We start from the raw sequence: 12,544 nt of genomic DNA, 5'->3' as shown, positions 1-12,544 counted from the left end.
CTGCCTACAACAGCTCAGTCCTTTCCCCGTGGGCCTGCAGCCCCACCCAAGACACCCTAGCCCAATTTTGGGCCTAGGTCACACGGTCAAATTTTTTTTTTTAAGCCACCTATGGCATAGCTTTTCCTTTGGGCCCCGAGCTATATTCGCCTAATTATTTTTAGGCCCAATGAGTTTTATATTTTTTCACCCACACTTTAATTTGTCACGAAGTCCAAATAATTAAAATTCAATTATAATTATAAACCAAATATTATATTTTTGCATATTCTTGTTGCATATTTGTTTGCATATATATTTGTGTTTACCTGTAGGAATATATGAACCTAAAGTTCATAATTATTTTGAAACCTGAAGTTTCTTACATGCATGCCTTGTTTGAAAACCTGAGGTTTTTCATTTAAAAACATCACCCATGAAAACCTGAAGTTTTTCATGCAAAATTAAACCAATATTAGAACCTGTATGTTCTACTCCTGCGTGAATGGATTGATTTTTCTCCATTACACTAACCACATCTTGTCCATCTCTTTTGTGATAGGAATATGTCGAATTTGAACAAACTCGACTTCACCGCTTTGGAGGTCTCTGGAAAGAACTACCTCAAGTGGGTTCAAGATGTGAAGCTGCACCTCACTGCAAAGAACTTTCGTCCTGCTATTGAAGAAGCAACGGATGAGCCTATTGGCGAAGCTGAAAAAGCCACTACTATGAACTTCATCCGAAGACATATTCATGACGCTCAACAAACTAAATATCTTGCTGAGGAGGATCTACATGCATTATGGGTCACCAAAATGACATATTCTTGCCTGAAGCAAGACACGACTGGCAGCACTTAAGCTTCCAAGACCTTAAGTCTGTGAATGAATATAATTCTAAAGTTTCTCGAATCCGATCACTTCTAAGTTTTGCAATGAAACTTTGACTGAAGAGGATCTTCTGGAGAAGACTTATTCCATCTTCTCTGCTTCTAATATTGTCCTACAGCAACAGTATAGAGCTCAAAAGTTCACTAAGTTCTCAGATTCAATCTCTATTTTACTTCTCGTTGAAAAACAGAACCAGCTATTGATGAAGAATCATCAAGCTCGACTTACTGGGGCGACTGTTGTGCCTGAAGCACATTATAACACAAACCAACGCCCAAAACGCCGAAAGAGGCGTGGTAGGGGCAGCCAAAAGCCATCCCACCAAGGTCAATAGATCCAAGGCCCATCTAAGGGAGGAAACAAAGCCTAGAAGGGCCCAAACCTCGCTCCCAAGGCCTCGAACTTCAAGAATAAGGGCAAAGCACCTAAAACCATGGATGTGGACATGTGCTATCGCTGTGGTTCAAAGGACTATCAGTCTCATGTTTGCTAAGCTCCCAAGAAGGTTGTGGACGAATATCATTCTCGTCGTAAGAAATTTGAATCAAACTTCATGCAAGTGGACGAATCGAAGACTACAAAGATTGAGGTTTCTAATTTTCAGGAGGATACCACCCCTATGGAAGATTAGAATATTAGACATAGATTTATCTTTTAGTTGAAATAAGACAATTAGGGCCGAATTCCACTAAGTGGCCGAACCCCCCCCCCCCCTTTGTTTTTTGGTTGATTTTTGAACAATTTTCCTTTATGTTTGGATTATTAGTTGGTGATTTGTTTTTTGGATATTAAGTTTTAATTAATTACCATCCTTGAATACAATGAAATTACTTTGAATTCATATTTGTTTTTACAAACTTTTATGCAAGTGACCGATTCAAATTAATTTTTCATTCTAGGTATAACTAGTGGGAAAATTAGTTGTCTGGCAGATAGTGCAACCACGCACATTGTTTTGAGTGAACGCATCTATTTCACTAACTTCATACCTAAGAATGCACCTCTGACAACCCTTTCAGGCCTATCCAACCTGATAGAAGGATATGGTAACGCACGTATAATGTTGTCCAATGGTACAATCTTGACCATTGATGAGGCACTCTATTCTCTACGTTCCAGAAGAACGTTATTAAGTTTCAAGGACATTAAAGATAACAATTACCACACTGAAATCCACGTAGAAAATGGAGTTAAATTTATGTGCATAACTTCCTACGAATATGGCCAGAAGTGTATTCTAGAGAAGATGGAGCGTAACCCGAGTGGTCTGTATACTACAACCATACGCCCCATTGAATGCCACTATGTGGCCGGCCCTACTACTGGGACCGCGCACCAAACTACACTTTGGCGTGATCGTTTGGAACATCCTGGACAAATAGCGATGCGCCGTATCCTCAAATCTTCACACGGACATCCATTAACCCGAAGTTTAGGTTCGATCCAAGGAATTGCATGTCAAACATGTTCAATGGGAAAGCTTATTATTAAGCCTTCTTATGACAAGATTCGTTCGAATCCTCCTATTTTTTCTACAATGGATTCAGGGGGACATTTGTGGACCGATTCACCCTACCTACAGACCATTTTGATACTTTATGGTTTTGGTGGATGCTTCCACACGTTGGTCACACATGTGCTTGTTGTCCACAAGGAACGCTACATTCTCCAAACTGTTGGCTATCAAGCTCAGGGCTCACCACCCTGATTATCCGATCAAATATATTCGATTAGATAATGCTGGAGAATTCACTTTTAAAACTTTTGATGACTATTGCATGTCGGTTAGGGTTGAATTTGAACATCTTGTACCCCATGTTCACACCCAGAACGGCCTCGCAGAGGCTTTCATTAAGCGCTTACAAATGATTACTCGATCGTTAGTCATACGTACTAAGCTCTCGATCGCTGCTTGGGGCCATGCAATATTGCATGCAGCAAATTTGGTCCTCCTGAGGCCTGTTGCGACGTAACCATTTAGTGCCCTTAAGTTGGTTACCGGATACGAACCCGACCTATCTCATCTGTGCGTTTTTGGTTGTGTGGTATATGTGTTTATCTCGCTGCCCTTACGTGCAAAAAATGGGGCATTAGCGAAGGATGAGAATCTATGTCGGATATGATTCTCCTTCGATTATTCGTTACTTAGAACCTTTGACAGGCAATCTGTTTACCACTCGTTTCACAGATTATCACTTCTATGAGACAGTCTTCCCGTCGTTAGGGGGAGATAAGAACGTCAACGTTTCTGAAGAACGAAGCAAATTATCGTGGATGACTCCCATTTTGTTTCATTTAGATCCCCACACTGCTTAGTCTGAAACTGAAGTGCAGCACATATTAGATCTCCAGAGCATAGCTTAGAGCATGGCAGATGCTTTCACCGATCTAGCACGCATGACAAGATCACATATTCCAGCTGTCTGCAAAGATGGATGTACCAAATGTACGACGGACTGCCCTCCTGGAAGCCCGAGATGCCAATCTTGGTGATCCATGTACATTAGTGGCTAGCCAATCATCTGCCCCTACAAAAAAGCGTGGCAGACCCCTTGGCTCAAAGGATTCACACCCCCGGAAGAGGAAAACCATGGCACAAGGTCCCGAAAAGCCTACCGTGAATTCGATTATCACTTACTAATTCTATCCAACTCATGAGGAAATTCTAAATTACGGAAGCGTCCTTGAAAAGACGAATCCTCCTCCCGATAATCGTGAAATTTCGGTCTATTATGCTAGCTTAGATGATGTGTGGCGTAGAAATGAGATGATTGTCGATGATGCATTAGCATTTGCAGTAGCTACTGAGATCATGTTGAGCGATGACATTGAACTGCGTTCCATTGATGAATGTCGAGTAGAACTGATTGGTCAAACTAGAAACAAGCAATCCAAGTCGAACTCAATTCGCTTACGAAACGTAAGGTGTTTGGACCTGTAACTCATACTCCTCTACATGTGAAGCCAGTTGGCTACAAGTAGGTCTTCATTCGGAAGCGTAATGAGAAGAACGAAATTGTGTGTTACAAAGCTCGTCTTGTTGCACAAGGCTTCTCACAATGCCCCGGGATTGACTATGACAAAACTTATTCACCCGTTATGGATGTGATTACTTTTCGCTACCTTATCAGTTTGGTAGTTTTCGAAAAACTGGATATACAGCTGATAGACGTAGTAACCGCGTATCTCTATGGCGATCTTGATACGGAAATTTATATGAAAGTTCCCGAATGACTTACATTGACTGGTTCAAATACTTTCAAACCCCAGAACACGCTCTCAATTCAACTAAGGCGTTCACTCTACAATTTGAAACAATTCGGAAGAATGTGGTATAACCGTTTGAGTGAGTATTTGACTAGTCAGGGATATGTGAACAACGAACTATGCCCTTGTATGTTCATTAAGAAGTCACATTCTGGATTTGCGAGTGTTGCAGTATATGTCGATGACATGAATCTTATCGGAATTCCTGAAGAGCTCGCGAGAACTGCTGCACACCTGAAATCAGAATTTGAGATGAAAGATCTAGGTAAGACTCAATACTATCTCAGTCTTGAGATAGAGCATTGTTCAGATGGAATCCTAGTACATCAATAGAACTACACCCAGAAAGTGTTGCACCGCTTTAATGAGGATAAAGCGAAGTCTTCGAGTGCTCCTATGGTCATTCGATCACTAGATGCAAAACGAGATCCCTTCCGTCCGAAAGAGGATGATGAAGAAATTTTGGAGCCTAGAGTTCCTTACCTAAGTGCGATAGGTGCTTTATTGTACTTAGCTCAATGCACTAGACTTGGCATCTCCTTCGCTCTAATCTTTTGGCAAGATACAGTAATGCACCTACACGCAGACACTGGACTGGCATGAAAGACATCTTTCGTTACCTTAAAGGTACTACAAATTTAGGCTTGTTTTATTCCTACGAACCCTCGAATGATGCTGCACCCTTTGATTCTCGAGTCAATTCTTGCCTTGTTGGTTATGTTGACGCATGATACTTATCTGATCCACACAAGGCGTGCTCTCAAACAAGTTATGTCTTTACCGTTTGAGGCATCGCAATCTCTTGGAGGTCAACTAAATAGACCTTAGTTGCCACTTCGTCTAACCATGCTGAAATTCTTGCCTTACATGAAGCAACTCGGGAATACTTTTGGTTGAGAGCAGTAGTGGGCCATATTCAAAGCTCATGCGATCTTTATCCTACCGTTAATGCCCCGACAACGATTTTTGAAGACAACGCAGCTTGCATCGAACAGCTCAATAAGGTTTACATCAAAGGAGACAACACCAAGCACATTGTGCCAAAGTTTTTCTTTACACATCAATAACAAGAGCATCCAAAGATTGAAGTCACGCAAATCCGTTCACAAGACAATCTGGCCGACCTCTTCACTAAATCACTGTTAAAGACAACGTTTCAAAAGCTTATTCATGGAATTGGTATGCGTAAACTTTCTGAGTTGTAACTCTGCTATTTCTCTTTTGGAACTGTGTCAAACTCAGGAGGAGTATCCTGTAAATACTTGCTTGATCTTAATGTACTATTTTTCCCTACGATTATGAGCATTTTTCCCACTGGGTTTTTGCTACCTAACTAGGTTTTAACATGGCACCCATCTTGGGCTAGTCATATCCCTGATGACGTCCTGTAAACGTTTCTTTGACTTTGCATTTCTCATACATTTTTCCTTAGACTATGGATTTTGTCCCTCCTCGGCTTTTTGTCATAGCCTTAGGGTTTTTTAGTGAGACTTACTACTTATGCAAGTTCCTACCTTATTGAGAATAAGCGTTGTTCCTTGGAATTATTGCCGATGAGTCGACTTCCTCAACTTCTGCATGATGTTTAATCTACCTTGAGTATTTACACACTCAATGGGGAGTGTTGTAAACACTCCTAATTTAAGTATGACTGTGTAAATCCTAGATTAGATTTGATTCTAGTTATCTTTTCCTATTGTATCTTGTATTCCTTGGGGATGAAGGAATATCTTCTCTCCCTTTACTACTATAAATAAAGGCACAATGTAGGAGGGATAACAACACACACATTCCCCTACAATTCTACAAACACATATCTCTCTCTTTTCTCCTTGCCACCGGCCCTATCTCTCATTGTCAAATAAAATAGACCACAACAGTATTGTGTCCTTTTTATTAAATTTTAGGCCTTTTATATTAAATAAAGTTAGTAGATGGATTTTCATTAAAATGAACTTAAGTCAAACCATTTTCAGTAAAGCTCTTTAACTTTTATTAAATGTTGACGTGGCTGACATAGGACCTACTCCTTTAACTAACTGGGTTTGAAAATTAGTTAAATATTGATTATTAAAGATTTTTTTAGTTCTAAACAAAATTAAAGTTAATAAAAAAAATCTCTCCTCTTTCTCCTCCACCACGCAACTCCCTCTGCAATTCTCCCCCGTAGCCCAACCACTAAACCACCGCCAAAGGCACCAACCAGATGTAAACAATTTAAACCTCCTTCCTTCTCCTCCTCTATCTCCACCTCCGTCCCATAGAGACCTTCTACAACGGCATCCTCAATGGCATCATCGTAGAGGAAGCGAAATCGTGGTAGGCACCGGCCCATTTGGCTGAAATTATGCTTGCTAACGTCGACAATAGAGACGATGACTCCTGGTCCTCGGGGATGGAAACGTCGGTAGGCGGGGATGAAGCCTGCACGCACAACTCGGTCGAGTTGCTTCGTCGCCAGGGGATCGATTTCAAGCGAATCCAAGATTTCGAGGTAGACTTGATCCGGTTCGCAAAACTGATGATGTCTTCTTCGAGGCTTGTCTGCAACGATGTCGTTAACTGGGTAAATAGGCCTCGTTGGAAAATAAACCTCGTCAGGGATCGCAATAGATCTGAGGTGATTGTCAGGTAGAAGTGGCGGTGCTGAGCCCAGCCTTGGACGTGGGTGGTTGGCGGGTGAGGGTGGCGATGCGGGGGTGGGGGTTGTCATTTGTGGTTTTGGTTATGAAGGAAAGAGGAGGCGGGGGGAAGAGACAAATGGAGAATAGGAAAGATGAGCATGATGGGTGGTGGAGGTGGGTCCCACTATTTTCTTAAAAAAATAATTTTGAAATGATTTTATCCTATATTTATTATTATTTAATTAATTTTTTTTAATTTTGTGGGTCAGGATGTGGGCTCTGCGCCTTCTAGTCATTTAACTGTCAAACTTAATAGAAATTTACTAGAAGTTTGATATTATAATGAATTCGTAATATGATGTATGACATTGTAATCTTTAAAATATGCGGTATGACATTGTGGTTTCATTTATATTTGAGGTAGTTTTGTGTAATTTATTCATATTATTATTGGAAGAGGATCCTCTCCGGATCTATTTTGTGGGGATTCTAAGGATTCCCACATCCTAGATGTTCATCGTACATTGTGCGGCCAGTTTTCGTCAAGTACTACTTGTGTTTAATTTTAAATAAAACAAAGTAAAATGATTTCTAACCGCACGATGCATAATAAATAGCTAAGATATGAGAATTTTTAAGAGACTTATAATTTAGATCCAGATGGGAACCAAATCTATTATTATTAACATAGAAGGGGAGAAGCTACCACCAATTAATTGGTAGGTGCACTTGGAAACATGTACACAAATCAACCACACAATCATCATCTCATGTTCTTTGTCTCTATTTGGTCATTGGTTCATTCATTCCATCGTGATCATTTTCAAATATTGGGTTTTTACACTCACTCTTTTCTTTTGTGGGTGTGGGTTCACCATGGTGGTCACACACTCAATTGCCTCATAATCTTTAGCAAATATTGCAAATTGCAAAAGCATCAAATGGCAGGGAAAAATACATAATATTCCCCCCAATAAGTGGAACCTTTTACGCAAAAGTGAAGGATAAAGATTAGAAGCAGACTTGACTGTGTATGTGTATGTGTATGTGTGAGAAAGAGAGAGAGAGATTGAGACTGGTGAAAGAGTATTCCTTGCCTAACTTTGTATATCTCGAGATTAAATCTTCTGCTTTTATTTTGTGTGTGTAGCATCTAGTATTGATTGACACATGTTATTTTTTATTTTTTATTTTTTTTGAAGAAACGATTTTATTGATACGTGTTAACTTTATGACAAAAAAATTAAAAAAAATTAAGTATATTAATACATGTCAATTAATGGTAAATATCACAAAAAGATCATACACAAGATTCGTGCAGAAAATTTTACACCGTATATCTCATGGTCGCACTCACTGGACCCAACCATCCATCCACACCACATGCAATTGCATGCACATATGCCTTTTTTTCTTTGAGAACAAATTTTGATGAGAAAAGTATATTTGGTTTTGGAACTTAGCTGGTAAGTTTTCAACTTAAAGGTGTGAAAGGTTTTCATTTTTTCTTGGGTATTTCTGCCCCACATTGTGAAACGGGTTGATACCAATTATTATTTGTATTAAACAAATAACAATTATTATAAATTATAAATAAGAAGAAAAAAAATGGAAAAACAGAAGACGAAAGAAGAAAAGGTAATCTAACATTATGCCGTGAGACAATCAGGGGAAGGAATCCCCATTTAAAAAAAAATTAAAAAAATTAAAAATTAGTTGTAGGACTCACTCCACATCGAACTTTAATAATCCGAATCATCTATTTTGTAAGTCTTGCTTATTATCACGAAAAAATTTCAATGTTTCTTAGATAACAAAGTGTTCGTCAATTTCTTTGAACTCAATTAGATGTTCTCAAATATTTCCGATTTGACTAATATTTTGCAAAGATAATCTATGAGATGCAACTTGAAGAATAGACAATTCAGATTGTTAAAGTTTGATGTAATGTGGGCCCAACAACTAATTCTCTTTTTTATAAAAAACAAAAATTTCTTCTCTTAAAGGCTTCATATATATACATATATACATATATATATATACATATATACATATATACATATATACATATATACATATATATATATACATATATACATATATACATATATATATATACATATATATATATATACATATATATAAATCTAAAACAGTCCAAATTATATTGTAATTTGGTCTGACACTAAATTTTCAGGAAGAAAAATAATGAAAAAACAAGAGTTATATGTTGTAGGCTAAATTAATTGGTCAAATAATCTGTTTGAAAAAGCATATTTCCCCAAGTTCAAATTTCGTTCAAATAAGGGAGGTGATCTTTCCTCTCTCCTTTTCTCATACATCTTTTTTAATAGAGATATTAAAGAGAACGGAGAATTGGGTAATGTCACACGATGAGCCAACCACTAATTAGGTATCGGACTCAACACAAATATAATACGTCGTTATCATTCATATGATTCTCATTTACAAGTTACAAATGAAGAAGAATATCTATAGACTATCGTAATACTAGTCGGTCTTGTATATTTTTTTTAAGGTTAAAAGAAATTGAGAGTGTAATAATTATTATGTATAATGTTATCCCATTACAATCAAAATATTAAGGGCATGTTTTGCGCAACGAGAAATGCTAAGGGACTTTCTCAAAAGTGGATTTTCTGTCACCTCATATTTTTTGCACAATGTTTTATAAAGTTATAGAGAAATTGACGTTAAACACATGGTTAAGGGATTAGACTAATTGATATATCATATTTTACATCCAGTAATCACTAATTAAATTACAGTTCAAAGGTAGTCGTAGAATTCTCGAACTAGATTTTGAGCCCTAGCACCCAGAATAGGTCTCAATTGGCGAGCTTTAGGGGCATCGAGGAATGAAATACTTCGGTCGTCTCAAACATCAAGTTTCTTGTCTTGACTACAAGTATCCCAATAGTTGACATTCATGGGCCGTGTCATGTTCGCTTAGAATTTGTGTCGGGTTGTACGAACTAGCACGACCCACAATTCCTAGGTATCGAGACTCGCAATTGGAGTCTATCCTACTCACCAAAGTCCCCCAAAAGCCCCTGGCTCCAAGGTTCTCAAGCGGGAGTCTTGGCCACAAGGTTTTGATTACCCTAAGATTAGTTATCCAGAAAAATACATATGCTGGGATTATAGTGAGATTCTTATCCAATCCGCGGTCAATATTTAGTACCAATATAGGGTTAGATTCAACTAATCCAATCCTACTACTTATCCTACGCTGACAAAGAGAAGTGCCTAAGTCATTACAAGTAGGATAAGAATATTGTAATGAAGGTTATACATCGTGTTTTTTATTTTTTGAATAAACGATATTATCCATATTAAGGGGAGAAAGAGTGAGCTTAGTCTCACAATGAGTTAAGAATAATGTGATTCAAATTAGTTTTTGACGAAAATCAAATATAAAACATCTCACTTGCTGATGGAGGCAATTGATCACTTTATTAGGTAAAAAAAGACATAAAAAGGATTTTTCCCTAAATTTGGGCGTGACAATTTCCTTAACATTGGGACTAAAAAGTTGAATGGAAAATAGGAAGTGTTGATGGAGAAAGTGGGATCCTCCCTGGAGTCCCATGACATTTCCACGTCGCACTGGATTTGGATTATCGAAAGCATTTCGATTTTTGTTTCCAACTTTTAAAGGCGGTGGGACCAAAATGACAATCGACCAAGAAAAATGGTGTCTGCGTTGCTCCATAAAGTATAAATTTATAATTCAAAAACAGTTATCTAGGGTGTAGTAGTGATTTTTGCGCTCTTTTTTGCATTTTCTGCTTGTGCTCTTTTAATTTAGATATTTAATTATTTTTTGTTTTGTTTAATTCAATGACGCAAAATGAAGGGTGTATAAAAATTATTATAGTATTTTACAAAGACGAAACTTAAATGAATATGGGGAATTACAGCTCATTTGGTACGTAGTTGGTTTGAAATATATATATATATAACAAGTTAATTTCAAGTATGAAGAAGGGAGAAATGAAAAACATTATGTCTAACTATGAGGTACAAGACGAATTATTCAAATAATAAACTTTGAAATTAGGGAGATAACAATGAGGGAGTTTTAAATTTCGCGCCTAATCCTCTTATGATCTCCTCCCAAAAAAAATAAATAAATAAATAAATCTGCTCGAAATAAAAATTCATTCATTTTTACCTTTAATATACTTTGAAATTAGGGAGTTTTTGGTACCGATCCAACCTTACGTAACAAATGGGCCCTAGAGGACTGGAATCTTAAAGTTTAAGCTCTATATGATGATTCTACATCCTTCATGTTAATAAATAAGACCAAGCAGAAGAAATTAAGTCGAAACGAGGTTCTTAATCTGATCGTTTTATAAAACATGTCTAGAGAATAACTGTAACATACTCCCAAGTGTGCGAGCATAAAATAAGAATGATCCAACCTTCAAAAACCGAACACCAATGTGACTTATTGAGTGAGGAGAAAGATAGAGAGCGAGAGGAAAGATTGACATGCTTACGTACTAAGAATGAGTAGCAAAGTATTTATCTTTCTCAATCTTGACATATCCTTTGTTTACTAAGACACAATGGACGAAAAAAATAAATGGATCCAAAATTGAAATAAGGTCTGCTGTACCCAATTTCAACTACGTATCAGTACTAAAGGAAATTGTTATCTCATACTTGAACAACTACATTGTATCATTACCATATCATTTGGGTAGTGTTATTCACGCATCCATTTTTACTTCTCAACAACCTTGATAATATTTATCCATCGATCTTATTTTAGTAATTCAATCCGACAATCGAAAATTGAGGCAAGTGTGTGAGAGGTAAAAATGTATGTGTGAACAACACCCTATCATTTTCACACCTGAAGAAGTAAACATGCTCTGAGTAGGGAACAAAGTTTTTCTCCTTCCATGAACCCTAAACTCTAAACCTGCATTAGTATAATATACTTTTAGCACTAGAGCTCGTTTGGTACACAAGATTAGATTATAATGGAGCACTCCTTAAATTCAAAGGTACAGTGAAGGTGCAAGTGACTGATTTTTTATTTGGAAGGGGATTTAAAGAGGATTATCTAATAACGAAATTCATCCCTTCTAATCCTACCATTTTAAGGAGGATTGAAATAGATAAGTTTCCTACCATTTTAAGAAGGATTGAAATAGATAAGTTTTGTTCACGAGTACATCCAGCTTGTATCCTCTAGAACATCATAATTTTATAATTTCTCCATTCAACCTACCTTTAGTTTAGCAGATTATTCATTACAATCTGTGTGTACCAAACAAGCGCCAAATATCATTGCTTATAATCTCTCTTGTAAAAACAATGAGACTAAAAAACTGGTAGAAAATTCAGATTTGGGGCATTGATTAAGTTTTACTACTGCGAGTCCGAACCAGTATTGCCCTCAGTGTGTAGTGTGCTTCTGGTCAAATCAATCTCGTCCCGTCCTGTGTCCTGTGCTGGCACAAGACTGACCCACACGAAAATGTGACACCGAATTTCCACTACCTTCCAAGCAATGACAAATTTCTTCGATAACGTGAAATTTCTTTGAAAATATCTAAAAAAAATCAAAGAAAGATATGAAAATGGAATGTGAAATCTAAACTTCACCTTATATCCGTCAATATTTACAAAAATTTACAATCGATATTTCCACCGATACTAATATTTTAAACCCTGCTTCCAAACCAATGACATAATGGTCAATCCAGAAACAAGAAAATAGAGGAAAGAAATGCAAGAGGA

At 37.3% G+C, this 12,544-nt stretch overlaps 1 pseudogene; it reads left to right on the top strand.

The window, feature by feature from the left end:
* Positions 1–545: 545 nt before the first annotated feature.
* LOC148698536 (uncharacterized) lies at positions 546–1,503 on the top strand (annotated as a pseudogene).
* Positions 1,504–12,544: the final 11,041 nt, after the last annotated feature.

The sequence above is a fragment of the Pyrus communis genome, chromosome 2 (genome assembly GCF_041283825.1).
Source record: "Pyrus communis isolate YQ-2024b chromosome 2, ASM4128382v1, whole genome shotgun sequence".
Taxonomy (NCBI): domain Eukaryota; kingdom Viridiplantae; phylum Streptophyta; class Magnoliopsida; order Rosales; family Rosaceae; genus Pyrus; species Pyrus communis.
This window is presented reverse-complemented; position numbering and strand designations above follow the sequence as displayed.